The 25725-nt window shown below is 35.9% G+C and overlaps 1 long non-coding RNA gene across 3 annotated transcripts in view; it reads left to right on the top strand.

Moving 5' to 3' along the window:
* Positions 1-25067, top strand: part of LOC116961820 — a 76716-nt gene extending 51649 nt beyond the window's left edge. The window contains exon 6 of one of the 3 annotated variants that reach the window (XR_004407169.2): positions 24556-25067. This is a non-coding gene — a long non-coding RNA (uncharacterized LOC116961820). Of the gene's footprint in view, positions 1-11699; positions 11849-24555 lie in introns of those variants that run through there. The other 2 variants (XR_004407167.2, XR_004407166.2) reach the window with 2 other exon arrangements.
* The last annotated feature ends 658 nt before the right edge of the window (positions 25068-25725 follow it).

The raw sequence follows: 25725 nt of genomic DNA, 5'->3' as shown, positions 1-25725 counted from the left end.
ATGCAGGTGTTTATATTCAGTTGGGATACAAGGATGCTGATCCTGAGGGTTATGTTCTTATCTCCACCTTTTGAAAATTCTGTTTTGCATGGTACTAAGAATGATATTCCTCCTCTAATAGCTGGTTAGTATAGCACACACACATGATTTTGGATCTGGACTGGAACTGAGGTTTCTGCTTTTTCACAACTATTAGTGAAGAGAATCATGCTTAGAAACTTCCTTGGATAAAATGAGTATTTTAACAGTGCTGAAAGAAGGCAAGCAACTTTTGTAAGAAGAAAGGTACTCTTTCTGTTTCCATTGAAATGGATCGTTGTTCAGTGGGGAATTTTGATAATTTTTAGCAGAAATACTGAAATAAATATTGATTCAGTGATAAAGATCAGAAATTTAACAATACAAAAGCTAAACTTGCCTTTTTTTTTTTTTTTTTTTTGTTAAGAAAATAAGCAATCTGAACTGATTTTACAACGCTTTGCAAATTTATTTAGAAAACAACGTAAGCTACCCCAGATATCACAGCATCCCTGCATTTGTCCCTTGAGGAAAAAGGGAGAAGAATAAGAGGTACTTCAGATATTGAGGAAAGCACATTCATTTGACACAGTCAAGTTCTTATGGGTCTTCTTTTATACAACCTCATTGGAGAAAGGCTGGATAAACAGATGGGCTTTGTAGCATGATTTTAAGACCAACAACTGTGCTGTAGGGGTAGCAAGATCGAGGACTCTTTGTTGAAAAAAAATCTGCAAAGAGTCATCACAACTAGTCATCTCCCATTATAAAATGGGATTACCTCCCATCTGAAATATGGAGTTAATACAAGGAAGCATAAGAGTTCATGGTGTCATCCAGGAACTTAATCATATGTGCTTAGTGGGGGGTGGGAGAAAGAATATTTATTACTTATTTATTTACCAGGAAATGTTTATTATAATTATGAAATGTAGTAGTAATGTAGTAGTATAGACAGCCCCTTAAAATTTAAAGCATCTTAAAACTCAAGAATAAAGGTTTATTTTGCAAAACTAATAGATTACTGAATATGCACTGCACAGTACCTTTATTACTTTTCCCACCATTAGCTGTTACTTAATAAACCCTGATATTAATAGGCAGAGATAAGGTCTGAATCAAGTTTGCAAAAGTCACGAAATTCAGAGTTCAGACTTTTCATTCCATCTTTAACTTGGACCTTTGTGTTTTGATATTTCAGGGGCCTGGGAGCCTTGAGCAAGCATCTTTTAACTTATACCACAGTATATGTTCAGCAAAATACACAAGTGTGCAGCCCTGTAATAAGGCATTGTCATTGCTAGTGATGGGCCATAAGCTTTACGCAGTGTTTGCACAGCCTCAGGACTGAGGTTTGTCACACTTGCTCTGCATGAATTTGTCTTGTCCTGTCTGCAGCTTTATGCAGTTGGTTTAGCTGTCATAGCAGTTTTTCTAACTGACTAGGTGTCTGCAGCTAATTTGTTTTATTTTTTGTTGTCTGTGTGCGGTGGAACCATTGTTTTATACAGAGAGCAGAAAAAAAAGCAGTCGTTCTATCCAGAATGAAATATTTATGGTACAAAGGTATGGTAGGGAAGTACAGACCTGGTACAACAGCAGAGGGCTTGAGAAGTGGGGGCACAGGATGTGGTGTAGGGATGGGTATGAGGTGGTAAGAGACGGGTCACAGGATGGTGCTTCAGACCCCACAGTTACAAACAACTCACCCATGGTCAGTTACAGAAATGCAGATCTGGGAAAAACTGGTTTTAGGGATTAAAAATGAGAAGTAGTACTGTCTATCCGTACGTAAAGAGTACCACATATAGTAAATTTGGATGTAATGTGGAGTTGTAGACCAGAAAAAAACAGCAGATGTGTAAAAGCAAGTTAGTGAACATAAAAATTACCCTAACTGAACCCTGGAGTGAAGAAGAAATCATCAACATAAACATCATATTCCTCCCAGTGAAGGACTCCAGATGCTGAAAACTGACCATAACAACATCCCCACACATCCTCCAAGAAATAAAACACTGACCCTAAGATCCCAAGGAGCAGGGTAAGAGTGAGCATAACACCAGAAAAAGGGATAGAAACAAAGTGTGTGTACAGCAATTTTAATTACATTATTATTCTTTCTTTTTCTATTACAATTAAATCGAGACTAATAAAGATTAGACTGTTAAGATTTCAATTATACTAAAAATAAGTTCTTGGTTTTATATGTATATAAATTGTGCCTATTCTTTACCCATAAAGATTTTGACTATAACAGACACTGACTGTAGTGAAGTAAGGGAAGGTAAAGGAAGAAGTTACAGGAGTCAGAACCAGAGCTGTTCTGTCTGGTCTTCATTGTGCTACTACTGTTTGACGTAGCCACTTTTAATATTCAGATTCAGAAGTAATGGCCCTAAAATGTCTTATTTATATACTATTTTTTTCTTCTATCATTCTTGCAGTAAGAAGCAACGGGAAAAAAAAAACTAACATAAAAAGTGTGATGATATCACTTAACATTATTTTTCATAGTCATAGATTCATAGGTTTCAATTGTTAGCCACAGAGAGCTGGTTGCTTGGGCAACACACTGGATTTGAAATTCAGATTTTGTGATTTTGCAACAAATCTTTTATGTAATCTGCAAATAGTCATAAGTATTCCACTGCCCATCTGTTAACTTTATTTCATCCCACCTTTGTCCCTGGTATTTTTAAAATTTTTTTCTTCAGCCCTTTTGAATGGTAATGTTTTTGAGTTTTTTTTGTTTGTTTGTGGTTTTGATGGCTTTTTTGGCTTTTTTTCTTTTTTGTAGAGGACTGATCAGGAGGAAGACCTGATGTCAATTAGTTTTAGAAAGTGCATGGCAGAAGAGTAGATGTCTGGTTGATTATCAGGTGTTCCAGCGATACTGCTGAACACTCTATTCAGCAATCTTTCTTAAATATTCTTGCTAGTGAACAAAGATTTAAAAGTCAATATTCGAAGGCAACATCTCTGTTTTTCTTACATCTCCTTTGACAAGGGCCTGTTTGGCCTTGAATCCAGGACATGAGATTGTTAATTCATTAATGATGATGGTGAACTGAATTGTGATATAGATTACAACTAAATATTTAATACTGAAGTATAGCAGGGCAAAGAAATATTTTTTTCTCTTAAAAAAAAAAAAAAAAGGAAAAAAGAAAAATAATGTTCTCTAATGTTCTCTATTTTATTAAAATCTTCTAAAACAATCAAAATTAAATAAAAAGAATATTTACTTTATAATGCAGGTGTTCAATGAGATTTTTATAGTATTTGAAACATAATTAATGCCCACTCTTTATTACCAAAAAGAAAAGCAAATGTAATAAGTTCAAAGGAACCAGAATGAAGAATCCATCATTAAGTGAATGAGACATTTTGATTATCCATGGGTCATTAGTTCAATATGCTCTAATGGCTCCTAAAGAGCTGTTGCACACTCTGAGAGTACTTACTAACTTAACTTAAAATGCATCAATACAGAAGAAAAAATATCAATATCAGAGAATCATCTTGGTAGGTCTATAGCTGACTGAGAGCATTTATGTCCACTTTTCAGTTATTATGTGTATGAAATGGCTATGTTTTATTCATGGCACCAGCTAGTGCTCATGGTGACATGACACAATCATTGTTTGAATTTGTTGCTCCTTTCCAAGTTTTTTGAAATTTATACCACATAAAATCCAGGTTGTCAACTTGCAAAATTCATATTGGCTCTTTTAATGTTCAGGTTAGGTGGATTTTAGATGGTCATGTGCAGGAAAGTAGTCCAGAGAATTCCTGATCACTAACCTAGGGCCTTTTAGGGGTCTCTGATTTTCAGCATCTTAGAGGTTTGCATTTTTGGTGAGAGATTACATTGGTATTGCTATTACTGCAGTACATGCCATTTAATTCTGCAGTCTTGTGTGTTCTTCACATGAATGTGGAACATTTTATAAATCTGGAGCTTCATTGTACTATATTATTAACTTTTTAATCCATTCTGACCTTTCTTTACTTCTGCAGTTACTGCACTACAGAACATACAGGCTCACTTTACTTCCCTCTTCCTTTTATGTCCTTTCATGTCCTAAAAATTATTAAATAGGGTATCTCATGAAATCACACACTTAAGTAGGGATAAAGATAAATAGCCACGTACTTCTGGGATATCAAAAAGATAACATTACATTTTTCCCAGGTAAAAAGAAGCAGCAATTGCTGAAGTGGTGAAACTCTTCTCATGGGACCATAATATCATATGATAATTTAATTTGGAAGGGACCTCAGGAAGCCATTTATTCCAAACTCCTGCTCAAAGCAGGGTCAGCTCTGAGATCAGACCAAGTTACTCAGGACTTTGCCTAGTTGAGTCTTGAAGGACAACCTGTTTTCCCACTTGACTGTCTCCATCATGAAAAAGCTTTTCCTGACAATATAGGCTGAACCTCTCATGTTTCAACTTCTTCCCACTCTCTCTTGTCCTCCCACCATGCACAGCTGTGAAGAGCTGGCTCCATCCTCTTCGCTAACTTCCTCACAGGTAAGGGAGGGTTGCTGTTAGCTCTCCCCAAAGCCCTCACTTCTCCAGGCTGAATATGCACAGTTCCCTCAGCCTATATATCTTTGATACTATTAACTAAATTTTGAAAATTTATATATATGTTCAATAAGCCTTACTTTTAAAATCATTGGATTAACATGTAACAGCCTTAGGCTTAGACTGAACAAATGATTTATGATCTTACCTGCTGTGAAAGCTTTTACCATTTAATGTTAGCAGTCTAAAGTTAAAAGCATAAATATTTTGTTGGATCTGGGCCTTGGCAGTTTCCTTGCTTGTTCTCACTTTGCCCTTAGTCATGCAGCTACCCCAATTACAGTTACTTTTATATTATATGCTAGTCATGCAACCTTTTTCCCAGAATATGTCCTTTTTATTCAAACCAAATTATGCATTGGCTCCTTAAAATGTGTGTAACCTCAACCAGGAATACTTGATTTGCCCTCAGCATAATACACACCCAGAGGATATCTATAAAATCATATGTCTCTTCATTCCCAAGGTCTGTCAACTTTTTCCTGTCCTTCTTCAGCAATTTATCAGTTCCTTGTTCCTGTCTCAAAGGGACTATAATTTCTCTACTCTTTTATCATTAGCACATCTCCAATTCCATTGTCTCTTACCCCTATGACTATTTTCCTCAAATCTATCAATCACAGGGCTATTAGTCCTTCTACTGTCCATGTGTCCAGCCATCACAGCAAGATCTGGTTGGTTTCTCAACCCTGGATCTTCTTATACAGCTTTATCTGGGACCTTATCAGAAATCAGCAAGGATAAATGGTCTATATCAAGCCGTCTGCTACGGTTGTCCACGATCACAGTCATGGCATTTCAAGAAGTATGCTTCATGTCTGTCTTGTTTCCTGCTGGAGAAAGGGAACTTAACACCTCCACTAACTAGCCAGACAAGAAAAAGGGATTGTCTGCAATAGCAGTGCAGAATTGTCAGCAGTATGACCCTATCTTCTCTTCCCCCACAACTGAGTAGGATGTAATAGAAGAAGGATAGAAACCTGACTGATATGGGCAGACAGCTTGAAGTTCCTGGATTATTAAGGAAGGAAAAGATTAGATGTGGGGGTTTGGTGGTGTTTTTTGTTTGCTTGTTTTAAACACAGGCAATTGGACAATGTATTTTGCATGTCTGAGCTCAACAGTCTGTGAGGATATGTTATAGTATCTACAACACATCTTCCCTTTTTGCTATTACGGCTGTCTTCCTTTTTCTCCCTGCTTGCCTGCACAGTCCAAAATCTGAGCCTTCTCCTTCAGTTTTCACTTCGTTTTAACTTTGTTCTGACATAGAAGAGGAAATTGTCCACATTTCCAGAGTTCCTTTTATTTTCCTAGGTATCAGCTGGATTGATGTTGTAGTCAGTCACCCTCCTACTATTCTGTACTGGTTGCTGGTTACCAGGCTGAAATTAGGCAACTGTGTGCCTTGGAATAATTAGCCTTTTCCTCTCTCCCAACCAAATATATAACAGGTGCCTTCTATGCGATGAAGCATTGTGCATTTCTCACTTCCTTAACTTTCTGACGGGGTTCCCCTGCACATGGAAAATGACCAAGTCTGTGAAGTCATGTCATACTCCCTTGCATAGGTATTCAGGAGCAACTGAGAAGGGACTGAAGATAGGAAGAATCCCCGCTATCCCAAACTGGAAGACATTGTACTTGTAAATATCTAATGTCATTTAAATGCTCCTCAGAGCAATGTAGAGACTGGATTTTACACCAAGACAGTGTAATAAGGTGTTACCCATAACAAAGAACACAGGTTAAACTCACAGGCAAGCCTTCCAGCTTTTTCATTCATAATTTCTAGTATATTTTTCATTTAATTTCAAACTGCTTAATTAAAAGTGCATACTTTTGCCACTCTGACCTGTGTTTTTGTCTAGGCTTAGTATGGTACAATTGATACTAGCCCAGTGTGAACTGCTGTTGGGTCTACTAAAGAGACACAACATAGTGCAATGATGTTTGTTTCTGCTGAGATTTAATGGCTATTTGACTTGGCAGCTGCTTTCTGAGACATGGTTCTCACAGGGGATCTCTCCATTTCAACAGCCACAGTATAGGTTTCCTCTCTGGTACTGAGTGTTAAACATCTGCTCTCCTCTTATCTTTTCCTTCCAGTTTTCCCTATCTCTGGCATAGCTTGCTGCAAGCCAGGAGCCTTTTCCCCCCTTCAGGATTGTGACTAAAGCTCTTTCTTGCTTAGGCCCCCTATGACCAGGATTTTGTAGATATTTCAGGAAACATGGGGAACTACTGTGACCTGATCTTTCCATCTTTGCCACTACTGAACTCCTCTCCACAATGTTACTTTGAGTGCCAGGAGTGATCCTAAAAGTGTCACGGGCACCATCATCTGGTGAAGGGACAAGTCAGCTGCAGCGTTTGTGTAGTACTTATCTTTGTACCCACATCTTCCTGTGGCTGCATTTTCAGTTTGGTCCACTTCCCTATTTCCTAACATACTGTATTGCCCTGCTCCAATTCTGCCTTCCTCCCCTACACATCTTATTAAAATGGTGCCTGGAACAATTAGTTGTGTGTTTTGTTTTTCTTCTTTGCTAGTTCAACACTGAAATTAATATAAAGGGATTGCCAACTTAAGCTTCTATTTCTTTTCTTTAAGGTCCTGTCTGTAGGGTCAAATTAAAATTTTGCATTACTTGGTCCTTACCTTTTTATTGATATTTTTCTCTCAACTTCTCTACCCTATTTTTGAAAAGGAATTTCATTCAATATACGTTAACCTCTGGAGCAAGCCTCTAATAGGAAATGTGCCTGTGTATTTTATGAGGAGAAAAATGGATTCAGCTGTACGTACAGATTTTAGTTTCAAGTTTCTTCAGGAATGATTACAATTGCTTTCATAGCCCATACTTAGTCTCCTTTTCACCCCATTAAGTCATCAAAAGTACCTGTAAGGAAATAAAATACCGTATTTTCTTGTAATTTATGAGCTTATTTGAGGACTTGTATAAATATATGAGACTCCATTACCTCCTATTATCAGAATGAACTCTGCCCTCTACTAGTTACGTTTAGGAGTGGAATTTGGATGGATGACAATTGTCCAGCAAACCAATATCTCATATTTGATAGGCTTAGGCATCTAAGATTTCATCAAAACATAACAAACAGACTTTCAGATCTTGACTTTTTGCAAATAAATAACTGTATTTAAAAAAAAAAAAAAATATTGAGTAGGAGGTTAAGATACTTAAATTCTGCTATGCATGGAAAATCCAATCATACAGTTAGACACACAGACATTGGAGATGGGGTGAAATGCTGAGCAGATGGGGGAAGAAGGCATATGTGCATAAGTGGGCTGTGCAGAAGGGGTTTCAGAAGTATGCTATGGGCCAAGACTTGATTTGAGAATAGTGGGGCATCATGCTGGTTTATTGCTTCTTAATGTCAAATTATTATCTTGACTGATGGATACAACAATATCTTCCAGTATTTGGCGATTATTTTGCTGACATTTTAGTGTATAGATTCAGACAACTTTCCTTAGATATAATGTATTGTCTAAACTTTTGATGAGAAATATCATAAATCTCCAGAAGTACTCTGGAAAGGACCCCATATATTCTTATGGATTACACTTCAGCTGAATCACTCTGAGGTACAAATTACTGGCTCTGTAGGGGAAAAAAATAAAAAATAAAAAAAAATTTCCCACATTCTTTTCTAGTTTTCTTCCTTTTTTTGTATTGGATCTTCCTCCTGAATAAAGAAAGAGATTCCAGACCTCTCCTATAACTGCTCACATTTACTCTCTGGATTTTGTGGGAAAGAGATGGTGTCAACTACTTAATCCAACTCAAATGTTTCATGTAGAGAAATTATAGCCTAGGAAAGGAGTGCAACAGATACTTTCCTCTGCTAACTAACCAGACTTAGGGTAGAAACAATAGTCAAGTAATTATTGCTTTATTTTTACATCAGAGATTTTATTGAATATTTTATATGTTAAACTCATATGCTTTTTTCTTGGATCAGCTGAAAGAAAACTTTCCAGAGACTATCATATGTTAGAGAACTATTTAAATGAAGACATAAAGAATGGTCACCATGATTACAGAAGTGAAGTATTTCCCAGATATTTTGGCTTGTGGAAAGTTAGAATTTGATTGTGGATGAAGATCAAAATTAGAATAAAGTCCTGTTAGATCTTAAACCTAAGAAAAAGGATGCCGTCAGTGGCTTAACTCAGCCACAGAATTTGAATGTACTTTTAAAACTCAAGTTTTCTATCATTTACCATATTCTGAAAGCAGCATAGCAAAAGAGAGAATTCACTAACACTGTAAACTTGCTGGAAATGCTTTACAGTGTCTTGCAGTATGCTTATCTGAAGATGACTACCTTTGGATTTAACCAGAGTGCTCTACAGTGTCTTTAGAGGCCAGAACACTGAAGTTTTTCCTTTTATCTGCACAGGAAGACACAGGCATGGTACTTACAACAAAATCTGTGGGAAGATCTGCCAGGATCTGTTGGAGAAAGAATCTCAGCAGAGTCAGACAATACAGAAAAGCCTCTCTCCACTTTTGATGGCCAGATTGCATGTAAAATTCACGTAGAGAGACACAGCATATATATAAGGCTAGGGCTGCACATTTACCGCATAAGTTGATTTGTCTATTGATGTTGCCTCTGTAGCAGTCTCATCCTGATCATATGCCAAATAGCTTCTGGCACATGCTCAGCTCAGTAAGCCTACATTCCTTAGCAGCTACAGTTTAGCAAATACTTGTAAGAGACAGAGACAGATTGTGTACCTATTGGTTCAGAAAGGATCTTGCTTCAGAGGTAGATGATGATTCCATAAAGAAAACAAGTGACAGCTACAGGTTCAAACAAGCAAAGGCAGTCTTTTTCAGACTGTGCTGATCTTTGACATCTAATTAGTCCCAAACAGTGATACTGCTCTGAAAAATAGTCAAGTCTAAAGGTTGTCTTTCAGAAGGAGGAGCACGTTCTCTAAAAATATGCAGATGCTCCTAAATCTTAGCTAAACTATAGGAATACTGCATGTTGTAAATAGGATTTTGAAAAGTGATACAGTCATATAAAGTGGATCTCTGGTTCCAGTTGTCTGTAATACACGTTATAATAAACTGTTAGTATACAGCACATGATACTCTTACAACCAGTCCAGGATTTTTTTACAGTAGCCATCTGATTCTTGGCAATAATGCCAAGATGCTCTCCAGGATATCAGCTAGTGTTTCAGGTTTTTTTCCAGAACAGACAACTTTTCTGACTCAATCTAGAAAAGAAAGTTGAATATTTTATTTGAGGAATAGGAAATATTAACTTGAGCCACTCAGAAGTGATTTGTGGTCCTGTCTGAGGCAGCCCAGAGAGAGGACATAGAAAAGAAGACACTTAGCAGAGAAGAAACTAAAGAAGTGTAACTATCTCAGGAAAACAGTGATAAAGTCTTGCAGCCAAGGGTTAATGTGAAAAACAACAACCAAGGATAAATGTGGAAAATGAGAAGAATCAATCAGGATTACAGAACTTGGCCCAAAGTGAAGCTGTTATTTGTTAGGTGAAATTTATGAATGTGGAATGTGGGAACAGAGTACCTAGTGCCCTAAATATACTCCTCAAGATGAAAGAATAGACTTATGTGTCCTCCAAATCAGACTTCTTCCGACACAGTGACCAGATGTTTGCTTCACAATATTATGGCAGACAGGGGAAAAAAATCCCCGCATTGATCTGATATTAGCAGCTGAGTGCAGAACTGTAATGTCCTATCAGTTCTCCATGTACAAACATGTGCCCTTGATACACCATGGAAGATGGTGCTACAAACTTCCAAAAATCCTTGTGAACCCAGTGAAAAACAGAAATAAAAGTGGACCATAAAATCATCAGACAGGAACTGAGGTAGTAAAAGCTAATAATTTTCCCAACTTGGGCACTATTTAATATAAATGCTTGTAAACAAAATTTAAAGTGGAAAATGCTCTCCTGTGCTTTCTTTTTGTTTCTATCTGTACTGATTATTGAGGTATCTTAACTTTAATGTTTTCACAATAACATTATAGTCACATGTTCCAGTTGTCCTCCTGTGAATTTATCCAGCTGGGTCTTTTAACATGTATTTTTGCAGTTATTCACACTGACATTTATCTTCAAGAAAGCTTAAATTAGGTCTGTCCTGACAAAATCTATTTTTTATAGATTTCATTTTTGTTATTTCCTCTTTTGCATGGTTTGAAAATTTCTGTGCAGGTGTAATTACTCCTGTAAAATGTGGAAGACCTGCCCCATACATCCACACCAAAAATGTTTAAATTCTTCCTCTGTCAAACTGATAAAAGTAGAGTTGTAGAGTGCTATTTGTTTGACTACGGCCATCCCATAAGTATAGCTGTAAGAGGTATGATCTGTCATACTTTACTTAGACTGGTAACACAAAACCTAAATGGTGATAATTTAAATGTCAACAATATCAAGACCAAAGCATAAAAGAAGGAAGAGAAATGATCCTAATTATACTTTAAGAATATAGACTCACAGAAACAGATTGAAAAGCATTTTAAGAGGTCTAATAGTTTGTCCTGAAGAGAGGATAAGGTAGAGTTAAATCATTCATGGTAACTATTTCTCTAATTTATTTTTGGAAAATTCCACTGATAGAAATTCCACAATATTCCATGATAATCTTCACTCTCTGTACAGACCAAAAAATTTTACTCATGCCTAAACTAAATCTAACTTTCTACAATTTAAGAGCAGTACTTCTTGTCTTGTCCTTGTTACATGGACAAGGACATCAGCCTTCATTAGCAACATTTCATATATTTTGGGATTGAAAAATATTTGTATAACATATTTTCTTAATTTCCTCTTTTCTTATACATTAGCTTAGTCCTGATGATGTAGCCAAATGGAGGCTTTTCATCCAATCAGAATGGAATTCATCTCAGACTGTGTAAGCCTAGATGTCTAAATGTGTCTGTCAGGTCTTTGACACTCACAGCCAAAATGCTGTATCTAGATGTATACAGGGTCACATGAAGCTACAATAGCTACTGGACATGTAACGTCTGATTTAGCTGCCCTCATACAGGTGCCTAATGTCATCTGAGATATCCAATATGTCTGAAACATCCAGGTGGGACTGCCAGGTAGGACATAACACCAGTGAGAAACCTGCACCTTCCTGAAATGGCATCTGGAGGTCACTGAATCAAGCCCCGTGTAGCCTGGAGAGCTATTCATTTGACAATGCATATATTCCTATTTTCAGGTGAGCAAAATAGCCCTCTGGGCTCCATTGTCTGTATTTATTTAAGACTTAGTTCATTTACCCCCACACACAGATGCCAAGGGCCGTTTGAGATGTCCTAACATACCTGAGACATGCAGATGTGACTCCAAGGTATGACACAAGGCCAATGGTTGCATGCTTTTCTGGAGGTGCTGCTGGAGGGCAGGCACAATACCATAGTGTATATCAAACTGGGATAGGTGTGCACTGTGTGTAACTAAGCCAGACAGTACTTCAGTATTTTTCAGCAGTGCTGCTGTCTAACTCATTGATTTCAATGTTGTGGTTATTTATACCTACTTTAAAGTGATATTTTGCTCTTGTCCCATTTTGAATTGCACTCTATTTACTTTATACTATTTTCTCCTTTTGTAAATCATTTTGAATTCTAACCCTGTGCTTCAACACACTTGCATCTGCTCTGAGTTTGGTATCATTTGTAAATATAATAAACATCACCTCTATTCCACTGTCCAGATAATTAATGAAAATATTAAATCCTGCCAGTTTCAGAACCGACTTCTGTGGAACACCGCTTGACACAGCTTTCTATTTTGACACTGTACCACGATACCTACTTTTTTCAGTATGGATCTTCAGCTAGTTGTATATGCAACTCACAGTATTTTGATCTAGATTAATTTTCACTCATTTTGTAGTAAGAACATGATGTGTGGCAGTGCCACATACATTACTTACAATGTGGTCTGTGATAACAAATCTTTTTCCCCCTTACTACAGAAAGAAGTGTCTTTGGAATGACATAGTTCATTCTTGACAAATCTGTGTTACTTAGCCTCTTGCTGTCTTCTGTATCCCTACCAACAGACAGTCTGTCCCAGCAGTTTTCTGAGTTTGAAAGTATGATGACAGCCCTATAATATTCCAGCTATTTCTTCTTATAGGTAAACTTTGTATTTGTCCTCTTAATAATTTGGAAAGTTAACTGTCCTGCACTAATATTTTTTACTGCATCACCCGGTTGAAGTCTAAGTATCTCAGGGTGAATGTCACCATGTTTAGATGAGTAATTTATAGACTAGTAAGATATTAATTTATTTTTTCAAATATGTGAAATTCATTTGACACTTTTTCAGATAAAGGGTTTCTTTGAGCTTTTTTGTTTGTTTTTCCCACTGTAAATACACAAAACGTAAGGAAAGATTGAATCTGAAATAAACCAAAAAGAAGGATTGTTTATTGCTTTACCCTTTTTTTTTTTTTTTTTTTTTTGTGGTAAGTCAGATGTTTATAAACTTGATTAATAGTATTTATTTCTAACAGTTGAACAACATTTGTTTTTAAACATAAAACAAACCTCCTTATATATTACAAATGAAGTATTGGAGGAAATATCTAAGCTGCTAAAAATAATCTCTGTAGCAATGTTCTAAAATAACAAGCTTGTAAATAATAAGAAACATTGTATACATAACACTAAAGCAATGTTAAGTCTGGGCCAGTCTTACTTCAGTTTTCTGTGGAACAAAGAAAATGAAAGCACAGGGAGAAACTCAGACAGGAATGCCAAGCTCTAATAAGATGGTTTTATCAGGATAAAGCTGTCTGGTGCATACCAGATTCTCCTAAAGATGAAATACAAATAAACAAACAACTGCAGATACCACTACATCATCTAAACAGACTGGAAAACAAACTGTTGTACGGCCTGGACAGTCTGTTATACAGACTCAAGACAGATCATAAACAAAAACAAGCTTCTGCAATTTCAAAGGAAAGATGAGCCATGATTATATATGCTGTAGAATTTCAGTATGCAGAAACCAAGAAATTGCTTATTAACTCTTGCTGCATAAATACCTTGGGTTGCATCTTGATAAAAAAGAATCTTCTGCCACATTTGGATATGAATGCAGAGAAAAGAAATTCAAATAAACTTTGTGTTACATATGAATACTAGATAATTTGAAAATGCTGCCTCTCTGAGTGAATCTTGTGATACTGATGTCATGGAAATATTTCCTTCTTAAGGAAGGAATCACCCATGTTGCATGTTGCATTGTCAGAAGTATACTGCTGAAGTTAGTCCAAAACTCTGGGTAAACAGCAAGAAACAGACTGTGTGAAATTTGCCATAAGGTGTTAGAATGAAGTGGAAGAGTGCATTTCCCATTCTGTATCAGTCCTACCTGCTATAATATTTAAGTATTTAAGCAGATAAACTACTCAGTATATCTCAAGTTTTTAATCCCTAGGGAAAAAGAGACGAACAAGATGTGTAATATTGTCCTGAATGAAATCTGAAATTTTATTTAGACTGAATGATCAGGTACTGTGAACTTGAATTGAAAAATAAATTGAAAAATAAACCAAATCAGTTGTTTCAGTGGATAGGTAATGAAGAATTTCTCTTCTTGTATCCATGTGAACATTTGGCTGTTTTACATTAAGTACTTTTGAGAAAGCATTTTTTGGAACTTGAAACACTATAAATGACTTAAAAGTTTCATTCAAAAAAATTCTACTCTTTGCATGGTTTATTTGGTTTTAAAAGATAGAGACCATAAATGCTAATCAGAGCGCTTTCATGTTGGTGTATTTCTTTATAATGCATTCTTTTATTTGAGATGTAACATTTGCAAGGAAAAAATAGTTGAGGAAAGTTTTTATAATGAGATTTTTAGTTCCCAAGCTTTTCAGTCATTTATAACAGAATGATGAGAAAGAGATAGAAACCAGCCCATGGAAGAGAGAGAAAGAAATGGAAGGAGGCAAAGCTGAACTGATCCCTTCTCTCATCTCTTCTCCTTTAAAAACATGCATTTTGGCACATTTTTGTTTTGTAAAAAAAAAAAAAAAATGCAACCAAAAAAACCCCCACACCAAAATATCTAGTTTTCAGTCCAGTGTAGAAGTGTAAACATGTTAAATATTACAAGTTTTTTGCAAAACAGAATTGTCATTATCCAGCTTGCCCTATTACTGAGATCAGAAAATTCATTCAACTACATTAAGAGAGCTTTTGTCATAACAGGAGCTGTGCTCTAAGAAAGCATACAAGTATGCCAAGAAAAAAGTTCTTCCAGACAATGCATTTATTTTGGAGACCACAAGTTAAAGACTTTTGCAGAGAAAAAATCTTAAAATAATAGTACATGTTATAGGGTACAATGATTATTGCCTTATCATTTTGCGAGGATAATATAAAAATTTGTTGTGAATCAAGAGAGGTTATACATTATTTGTATTTATACCATCAAGGGATTTCAATATAAATTAGGAGTTTACTTTTAAGGATATGCTTTTTCTTTTTTTTTTTTTTAAAAAAAAAAAAAATTGCTTTCCTGTGATATTTTATGTCTGCATTTGGAACAAATGATAAAAGTTGAACAGTATAATATTAACATACAGGAAAGAAACTTTTAATGTAATTGACATTTAAGTAATACAATAGTTGTTTATATACCTATCTTACTGATAGTTGCACTCTGCTGGACTTCTGATTGATGTTCTTTGCTTTGATCATCATAAATCTGGATTTACTGATTAACAAAGACATGCAAAGGAAGCACAATTTTCTGTTGGGATTCAGAATTAACCACACTAGAAATGTGGAATAAATGTAGCATCTTATAATATAAATTGGATTCATTAGTATTTGATTTAGTATTTCTTGATATATTTTAGCATTATATGATAAATGAATCAATTAACCTTTGCTAGCAATACATAATAGCTTTCATTTAATTTTTGTAATTTATTATTTGTTTTTAAATTGCATGCTGATAAATATGTTGAAGTTTGTGGTTTATCTAAACAACTTGAAATTAATGACTGTGTAAGACGCATGCTACAGTTAACCAATGAATTACCTTTATTTAGATTATGTATTTTATACTTTATTCAGTCTAATGTTCACATACCTTGCAATGTTTCCACACTACCTAGGTTTATGTGCTTTATTTGACTTCTGACACAGTGTGGAATTTTAATCTGTTATTGTAACAGTCTGTAATGAAGAGAAATTTGTGTTATACTTTCATTGCTGCTTAAATTGCTGCCAGAAAATCTGATTGAAAATACAGAGAGAGCAGCCATGAAGAGGAAAGCGCAAGCAATCTTCCATTCTCTATATTATGACCTGACACATATTAGATCAGTGTCTTTTTGTGCAACAGACAGTCTGGGATAATGAATACCAATTTCATGCATGTTACACACAGGCAAGTCTTATTGCTCACCTTTTTCCTACAGTTTTCTTAAGAATCAGACAAGATTATGAAGTCTACTTCAGTTGCCACATTCTTAGTATGAAGTAAAAAGACATTTTGCCCAAACCTTCCCTGGCAAGAGCTTAAATTTAGTAATATATTCCTTTGAAAAAAATGAATACTTTCTTTTATGGAAAGGGAACTCAGGTGTGCAGGCTGGAAAGCCGCCACTCTGTGCTGCTAGCAGGTCTCTGACTTGAATGATAAGGGGAGCAGGACTTGCGAGCCTGCCACAGAGACACTTACCAAGCAATTTAGATGCAGCCTTACTTACTGAACTCCACATTAAATGTAGATAGATTTTTTTTGCTCCATATATTTTGACTGCATGTTCTCCAGGGCACTGCACAGAAATCTGAGAGGCAATTCAGATGCCTAACATGGGTGACTGGTGTCTTCTTAGATGCCATACAGTGTATGAAACATTCACATAGGAGTGGCGGGTATGATACAGGACATAACTGTGACTCCCATCTTTTGGAGGGGTATCAGGAGGCCAGACAAAATACTTTAGGGTGTCTGAAGTAGCATCAAGAACCTCTGTTCAGACTCCTGTATCCCCTCATCCATTCAGAATTTCAGATGACATTTTCCCCTTAATGCAAATACTATTCTCATATAAGTAGTGAATTTAGATTTAGATAGATTTGACTTTCTGCTTTTCCTTGTTCTGGCTACACATGCTTGTGATGTTATATTTGTTTGTGTTATATCATAATGTCACATTAAGTCCCACTGTGATCAGTAGTCACACAAAGTGTTAGTGGTGTTGTGTTAACTCCAGTCCACCTATTTTAATGTAAATTTTTCTATCACCAAATAATTTGAGTGTGCGTATGGAAGAAACAGAACTTCCCCCACCTATCTGCTCCCAAGAAGAAAATAGAAAATGTTTTGTAGCTAAGAGACTTATTTCTGAGCTAGAGCAGCTTCTTCCACAGAAATATTTTCATCCCAAGATGCTCAGTACATGGCATATAAGTCTGAGTTGAAGGTGGTCTGGGCTAAGCTTTCTCTCCATGTTTTTAAATAGATCCATATTTATGGAGCTATTCAGAAAAAGCAATATGTTTTGCACATATATTCTGTTTCTCATGTTTCTCCTTGCAAATGAGAAGTCCCAGTTTGACTCACTATGTTTTCCACATATTTTGCCTAAGTGACATGGAATATTTACAAGCATAGTAACTACTGACTTACTTTGTAAAGCAAAGACTTTATATAGTTACCTAAACATCTGTTTCACCTTCATCTTCTTCATAGGCCATGAAACTGCCTCCAGGGACCTAACTTTAACTTCTCTGATAATTATACCCATTCCAGTGCAACCTTATTGTTACTGAAGTGCAATGAAATAAAGATAACATGTTTCTTTACAAATGTTTACTTAGAACACATGGTTGAAATTACATGCTCGATAGGACCAATTGCCTGATGAATTTATCTTCTCAGCAGAGAAGACTCTTTGAGTGCATATCCCAGAGAAACTAGACTCAGGAGGTGTGACCCCTAGGGATGTGCCTGCTGTCAGTCTGTCCTGTTACCTTGGTAAATCATTTCACTACCCTGTGCTTCATTTTCTCCATTTGTAAAAAGAGAAACACTCTCACATTTTTGTTGAAAGATTTGACAAAGTTCAAGCTTTTGTTATTCTCCAGACCAATAACATGACAAGACCAATCTTATATGTACAGAGAAAGGTACTAAGCATATTCTGAATGATTATGTGTGTACAGCTTGTGATACTAAATTTTTCAAAATTGCTAAAAATAGGTATCACTGTTTTCTACTCGGAAAGAGGTAAAAATAACTTTTTAAAATTTCTCAACCATGAGAGAAAAAGCAAAACTAATTAATAAGAATGTTTATAAATTTGATAAATTGAAGGAGTACCTCAATTAAAAGGATAAAATAACTGGATTTCTGGAGTCTGGCTAGCAACATAATTTAATCAAAGAAAAAGTCTGTAGATATCCTACCTTTCAGCATCAGTTCAGTTCTAGATTTTTACACATCTTATCAACATGGCATTTTTTGTGCTGCTATGTTGTTGCCATATATATAAGAAATCCCAAGAAACGATGGTTTTACAATGGGTGTAAAGTAAAAAATGTGTATAGGCCTGAAATCTTTCCTGTTTTATGCAGCTTCTTCATAGCTACTTTGCATTTTACTGATTTTTTACAAATTTTACGTAAAAGTCTAAATTTAAGACATAAAAGTCAAGCAAACTAAAATTAAAACAATTTCTCTTTTAACAATTTTTTAAGTAAAATAGTTAATTTTTCAAGGAAAAATAATCTATGCTGTTATTCTAACTAATGTGTTTAACAGTCTCAACCATAACTAAAATTAGATGTCACTGCTAAGACTGGTTGTTCACAGTGGAAAGGAGTGATTCTAGTATTGTGGCGGGTTGATCCTGGCTAGATGTCAGGTGCTCACCAAAGCCGCTCTATCACTCCCCACCTCAGCAGCACAGGGGAGAGAAAGTACAATGACTCACGGGTCGAGATAAGAACAGGGAGAGATCACTCACCAATTACCATCACAGGCAAAACAGACTCAACTTGGGAAAAGGAACTTAATTTATTGTCAGTCAAGTCAGAGTAGGGTAATGAGAAATAAATCTTAAAACACCTTCCCCCCACCCCTCCCTTCTTCTTGGGCTCAACTTCACTCCCAATTTTCTCTACTTTCTCTCCCTGAGTAGTTCAGGGAGATGGGGAATGGGGGTTAAAGACAGTTCATCACCCGTTGTCTCTGCCACTCCTTCCTCCTCAGGGGGAAGACTCCTCACACTCTTCCCCTGCTCCAGTGTGGGGTCCCTCCCACCGGAGACAGTCCTCCATGGACTTCTCCAATGTGAGCCTTTCCCACAGGAGACAGTCCTCCATGAACTGCTCCAGTGTGGGTCCCTTCCATGGGGTGCAGTCCTTCTGACTGCTCCAGCATGGGCTTCCCACAGGGTCACAGCCTCCTTTGGGCACTGCCTTCACATAATATTTTAGCAGAAGTTTCCTCTATAGGATATGTAACCAGCTGCATTAAATTATAATTTGCACAAGACACAAATAATTCCTTCCTGACTGCAGCATGGTATCACAGTATACCCTACAACAAGAGATCTGATTAGCGTTATCGTTATCTTAGATACCATAGTTACAAATGCTATTAGTGGGTATAAAATTATCCATCTTTTTTTTTTTTTTTTAAGACCTAGTTGAAATACATTCTTTCATGATTTTCTGCAGTACTAACTCTGTTTGCTGAGACTATTTGGTGTAGAAGAATTTTTTATAAAACACTGGGTATTTATCTTCTTTTTACTTTATTCTATAACATTGTGTTTTTTACTGTGGGAGAGGCAGGATGACAGTAACTATTTTTTCTTTTTTTTTTCTTTAATCATACGTTTTATATCGTATCAATAACCTGATTCAGTTCCTTTTCAATATTTCTCTTTTACTGACTAAATAATTCAACCTTTTGCTTGTTTTTATTACATGTAAATTCTGCCATATATCTCAGCCATCTTTGCTGGCCCTAGCTGGCCCTATTCCACATCGAAATGTGTTTTAATGTCTTTATGTGTAAACTAGTTTAACATAAAAGAGCATAATGATTTCTGAGTGGCTGTTGCAGGCCATTCGGTCAATGGTCTGTGAACTCAAGTATCTCTAAGTAAACCAGAAACAGCTAGGTCATAATAGCTATGAAATAAAAAATTGGAACATCTGAATGTTAATATCACTCTAATTATATATTTATTCCTTTCAGTAAAATCACTTAGAACTTTTATAATTTTGCATGATTTCCTGTAATGTCTCTGACAAAGTTGTCAACATCTGCTGGTTCCACGATCTGCAAATAATAAATTTAAAAGTGAGTACTGACTTGGTAACTCCTAAAGCCTCCTTTCTTCAGTGCTGTTTAGAGAGGAAGGCAATTCAGATCATCTTGCAAATGAACAGCAATACACCTTTAATCAAATATACAAGAGAGCCTCCACAAAAATATGTTGCTTTGAGGTAGATGAAATCAATTGTGCGTTGTCTAGTACTAAATACCAGCTTTATGGATTCTGTAATCAGGTTTTGTGGGAGCATATACAGGGTATGTACAGTGAAAGACTTATGTAGCTATTACAAGAGTTAGGTAACCTGAGGTCCCCTAACTCAGAAATCATGAACTGTCAGAAACCATCTGGGTCAGTTGCTGCCTGACTTGTGCGTGTTCCTCTAGGCTTGACTCTATCAATTACTAGAGCTCTTCTACACACATCCAAGCCTTGGCATGTATCATCCTCATGAAGAACCAGCTCCAGAAGCCAGGGCTGGACTTTGTCTCACTTACAGATGTAGGCATGCACATAGTAGAGATGCATAAGGAAGCCTGTGATATGTCTTCTTAAACATAAATTGCGTGGACAAAAAAAAATAACAACCCAAACCCACTCAGGATGTGTTTAAAATGATCTATTAAGCTGATCTAGATGTCTACCTTAGAATTAGGCTTCAAAAGTAACAGTTTTTTCCAAGAGGCTATATAAGGGAGATTTTGAAGGTCAATTCAGATGTAGACATCTTCCTTTGACCAAATAAATCCTATGTGCTAGAGACAGATGTGGCTTACTGGAATTCTTTGACATACATGCTGGCAGTATGCATCTTAGGTAGCATAAGAAGCCTGTATTTAGTCAAATTAATTCCACCTTGTGTGATCTTTTGACAGAGGGAACAAATCCAGAAGGAACTCCCAGACATACCTACCATGGACCAACAGATATGGGCTTCCCACAGAAATTTAACAGGGGCCATTTCTTTAAAAGCAAGGAAAACATAACTGTGGTGGTTGCTCCTGTTTCTCATGTAATGGATTAATATTTTCTTGAGCCAGAATGGTTATAAAACTGTATACTCCAACCACCTGAGGAGATTCCTCAGTACCAAACATAGGACAGCATGCAACAGAAATTGCTGGAAAAAGGAATAGGTAAAAGTGATAAAATAATGCCACTCTGGAAAATACAAAGACATTTTAAAAGATTCATTGCACTAGATAGCAAAATTAAAAAACTTGCAAGAATCATGAGAAAGCAAAGACTTAAAGCCTTATAACCCAGCCTTAAAGTCATGGGGTTTGCTCTCAGCTACCAAGAATGTTAAGACATTTTATAAATTTAACTTTGAATATAAAAGTAATAAAAAAATACCTGGGACAAGATATAGAAGTTAAAGAGAATGCCATTTCCTAAACAAGCACTCTTAGCAGGCCATGAGGTTATTCTTTTGCTCTGGGCACTGTGTGGCAACTTCTGAAGAGGCTTCTGGGATTCAGATCCTGAAAGACATTTCCAGAAAGAAGTGGAATCTCAGATCCTACCCTTGTCCAGGCCTCCAATATTTCCTTTAGGTCAGCAGCTAGCTCAGGAGGTGAATTTTTGGATTGCCTCTCTAATATTTCTCATGCTGCTGTTTGACTCTATAAGGAGGGCAGGTGGATTCCAAATACCTTGAAAGTACATATTGCAATTGAAAAATCTGTCCCTAAAATGGCACCTCACCATGACAAAAAGTATCAGATTCTTGCCTTCCAAAAATAGTTGCACAATTGGTATCTCTTGATACTTTTCTGTATGGGATTATAAAAGGAATGGTTTTGCTTTCCTGTTTAATATTGAAGCTGGGAAAGTCTCATGCAGATATTCGGCAATTTCAACTAATTTCCTTAAGGCTTTTTTAGTAAAAAAAAGTCAGTTTTGGGAAAAGATCTTAGAAGAATTTGCTGGCACGATTTGTTTCTGCCTTCTGTTCTGTTTCTGCCTTCTGCTTGTATGTTTGCATAGCAGTCTGTGATAAATGAGAAATATTAAGGTAATAAAGGTCTTAATTTAAGTTATATCACTGAAATGACAGTTATGAGAATGAGAGAGTCACCTAATGCTGTAATTAATATTACTAGTTAGACTGCCTTACATTCTGAGAGATTAAAAAGAAACAAACAAATAAATTATGTCTATAGAAAGAATTACTACTAATTCATAAAAGGTGGAACTCCCAAGGTGAAGACAGTTATAAAGCTGATCTTCTTCCACCTTTTCCTTAAAAACAACATCTGAAGAAGCCCCATTCTGCCATTTCCAAGACTTTGCCAAATGCTTTTTCTCTGCTCTTCTTGGGAACTGTACTCATACTTGATGGGCCATATTTGGCTGTTACGGTTTATTTTGGGTTCTCCATGTACTCCATAATATTTTCCAAACTCAGTGTTCTACATTTCTCCTTGGGAAGATGAACGCTCTCTTTTCAGAGAGTTTCCTCTGACTAAGAGTGTCACAGCCCAAGATGAGCTATATATCTGCTAGAAAATTAAAGCTGTGTTTGACTATTCTTTGGAAAAAAAGATAACTGCCTTGGAAATGCCTGAGCCTGAGCTGCTAAGCTCTTACTTTCTAAAACTGGATGACTATGGTCAAACTGCTTATTGAGAATAACCCCAGGTCTCTGTTAACTTCCAAATATGGACCTAACATAAATGTCCCAAGCTACACTGTTCAAGGGACTACGTTCTCAATTTCAGTGGAAGAGATGATTGAATTCCGGAACAGGTTAAAGTTCTGTGGATTCTTTTAATTCATTGGGTATAGACACAATTGCTGCTGTTTCTCCCTACTGATCAGCTCAATACTTTCTGAAAAACCAACAGACACAGTTAGCTCTAAAGAACTGTATAAAAGAAATAGTGATCTTTCATAAGGCACCAAAACTTTTCATGGTGCCATAGAGGCTGGGAGACTGCAAAAGGGAAACCTCCTTAGGGAGTTATACATTAAAGACTGTTGTCCAGTTTGAAATGTGAGTGAACTGCTTTATTTGTGCAAATTTTTATTGAACTAAGAGTTCTGGGAGTCTTTGTTGAACTCAGGGACATTAGGGCTGTAGCTACTACTTTTGAACTCAATTCTAATACATGTTCTCTTCTCATTGTAAAGATGAGAGCAGAAAGGAGGAATTAGATGTACTTTACATCTTTTTGGAGTATCTGGTGTCACTGAAGCTAACTTCTCAATCAAATTTCTGGTGTATGAAGGCAGAAAATTAACATAACAATATCCCACACAATGCAGTGACTCACCCCTTTTGCACTTCTCTGTTTCATCTTGAACATCCACTCTAGATAGGCTAGAAAAGTGGTGCCAGTTTTCATCTATATGAAACCATCAGGCAGGTTTTTTCACTGTTTTTCTGTTTGTTTTCTGCTTGTTTGTTTGTTGTTTTTTGTTTGTTTGTTTGTTTGTTTGTTTTTCCCAGTAAGTGGAGACAAATAGTCAGGATTATGACCCTTGATTTCATCAGAATTATGGGTTGGTGAATCAAAAGGGGGCATCTAGATTTAAATAAATCAGACTGACACAAAAGGTGAGTAAAATTAAAAAAAAATACATCCTTAAAAACTCTTCAAATATGCTTAAAAACTCAGCGCAGCTGAAATCCAAAGAAACAGGGAAAACATGAACACAAATATGCTGCTGATTTACAGGTGATTTATGCTTAAACTCTGGGGTTTTTTTGTAGATGGCTTCGAGAATCCTGGGACTTCCAGATCATAAATCTAGTACTGGTAGACATTTGGAGTAGGATAAAAATACTCTTAAATATGGTATAGTGACAAAAAAGCTATTTTAACAAGTATATGTAGTTCTGAATTTCAGTGACCTTCACATGTTCTAAATGAACCTCCAGCATTCATAATAGCAAGCTGTTAATAATAATCACCCTATTAACCATTCAGGTTCTTATGCCTTGGGAGATCTTAAGTTTGGACATTTAAATTATGTCTAAATTATTGTCTCACAATCATTAAGCAGTATTTCCTGCATTTACTGTTGAAGGAGTATACAGTACCACCTTAACTACCCTCCGTTCCTGCACATTTAATGAATATTTCTAATCCATTGTTAACATTTGAACCTGAGTGTGATTTAGTTTTCCTGGCATAATGTGTGCCATGCTATTGTAAATAAATAGCTGCTTTAACTTCAGTGGTGCACAAAGTTAAATGTCAGAAAATCATATTTGCATTTATACACAGTATAATTACATGCTGATCAGAACAGTGTAATTAGGGATACTAATGTAAAATGTTAACTAAGAGCCGGTGTGTTTGCAGAAAAAAAAAGAAAATCAATAGGAGCAAAGAAAAAAATCTGACTGTTTTTTGTATGTTATGTAAAGTGAAGAACTGCAAAAACTTACGAAATAGCTGTAATACATTTCAATTAGCTATTCAAATTTGTTCTTAACTGGCAAAAATGTCATATGTTCTCTCTAATAATTTTTTTTTTTTTTTTCAGATCTCTTAACAACACATGAAGAGCTGCAGATCTTGACTGACTTAATGTATTTAAATTTCCCTTATAGAGAACTGGATTTGAAGTGCTTGGGATTACATTCAAAATGAATTTGATGGTTCAACTCAGCCTCTAATGGATTACAATATGAATGTCATCAACTTCATATTACAGTAAAAAGTGTGATCTCCTTCCAAACTTAGAAGTCTGGAACTGAACAGAGTGGCTGAAGTCCATCTTTTGATCCCAGAAAGAATGTAGAGAGGGAATTAATACCAATCTTCATTCAGAAGTGTCTATTTGCTGAGTACCTGCTTTCTTGACATGGGAAGACATGAACCAAAATCTGAAGAAACATTTAAAAATATCAAATTAGCCACAAGATGCGAATCATAGTTTTATAATGCTGAAATGAAATGTTGATATGCGAGGTATTAAAAAAAAAAAAAATGTTTCTGCTGCTGGTTGTCCCTTTTTCTCTTTTTATTTTCAGATGCTTTTGGAATCATGCATCTGTAACTAGAATTGTGTGAAGCATTGGTTAAACAGCAGCTGAAAAAATAAAACTTTGAGATAATAACATATACTTGTTTTAAGAAATGCATTGTCTTCAGCAATGTCTGTGTTTTCCCTTTGTAACATGTCTTCACTATCTGTAGATATGACATTTTCTGAAAGGATTTTTTGTGGAAATAGATAATACTAAGCTAATAGAGAGAATAGTCATGTAAAGTGAGTTCACTAACATAATTCACATTTCCAATCAAGCAAAAACAGCAGTGTTAACATAACTTCAATTCAATATGATTCCGGTTTTGAATTTCAAGTACACAACAAATGGCTCACAAGTAATTATTCTTAGAAACTGAATCACAAAAGCATCACTACTTAAATATATATGGAGAAAAATAGTTATAGCTCTTAATTAACTCATAAACAGAAAACAGAAGCAAAACGCTTCTAGTAGAATTATTAGATGGGAATTTTGACCTCAGCTTTACCTTTGGTAAACTGGACTTTTCTGTTTTGCCATGATAGATATAATATACCAGTTTCTGTGTTTAGAAGAGCATCGCGGTGACCAAACTGTGAGTTTAGCCTACATATTCAGTGACTCAGCTAAAAGTGATTTTTAGCTGTTTGATTTTGCATCAAAATTGACATCTTGGTATCAGGAATCCTGGGTAACTCAGTTCTGTGTATTTTTATTTTAAACACTTGTTTTGGTTTTAATCTGGGA

The sequence above is a fragment of the Tyto alba genome, unplaced genomic scaffold (genome assembly GCF_018691265.1).
Source record: "Tyto alba isolate M040663 unplaced genomic scaffold, T.alba_DEE_v4.0 Super-Scaffold_45, whole genome shotgun sequence".
Lineage (NCBI taxonomy): Eukaryota > Metazoa > Chordata > Aves > Strigiformes > Tytonidae > Tyto > Tyto alba.
The sequence above is the reverse complement of the archived record's forward strand: the minus strand, read 5'-3'. Positions and strand labels throughout refer to the sequence as shown.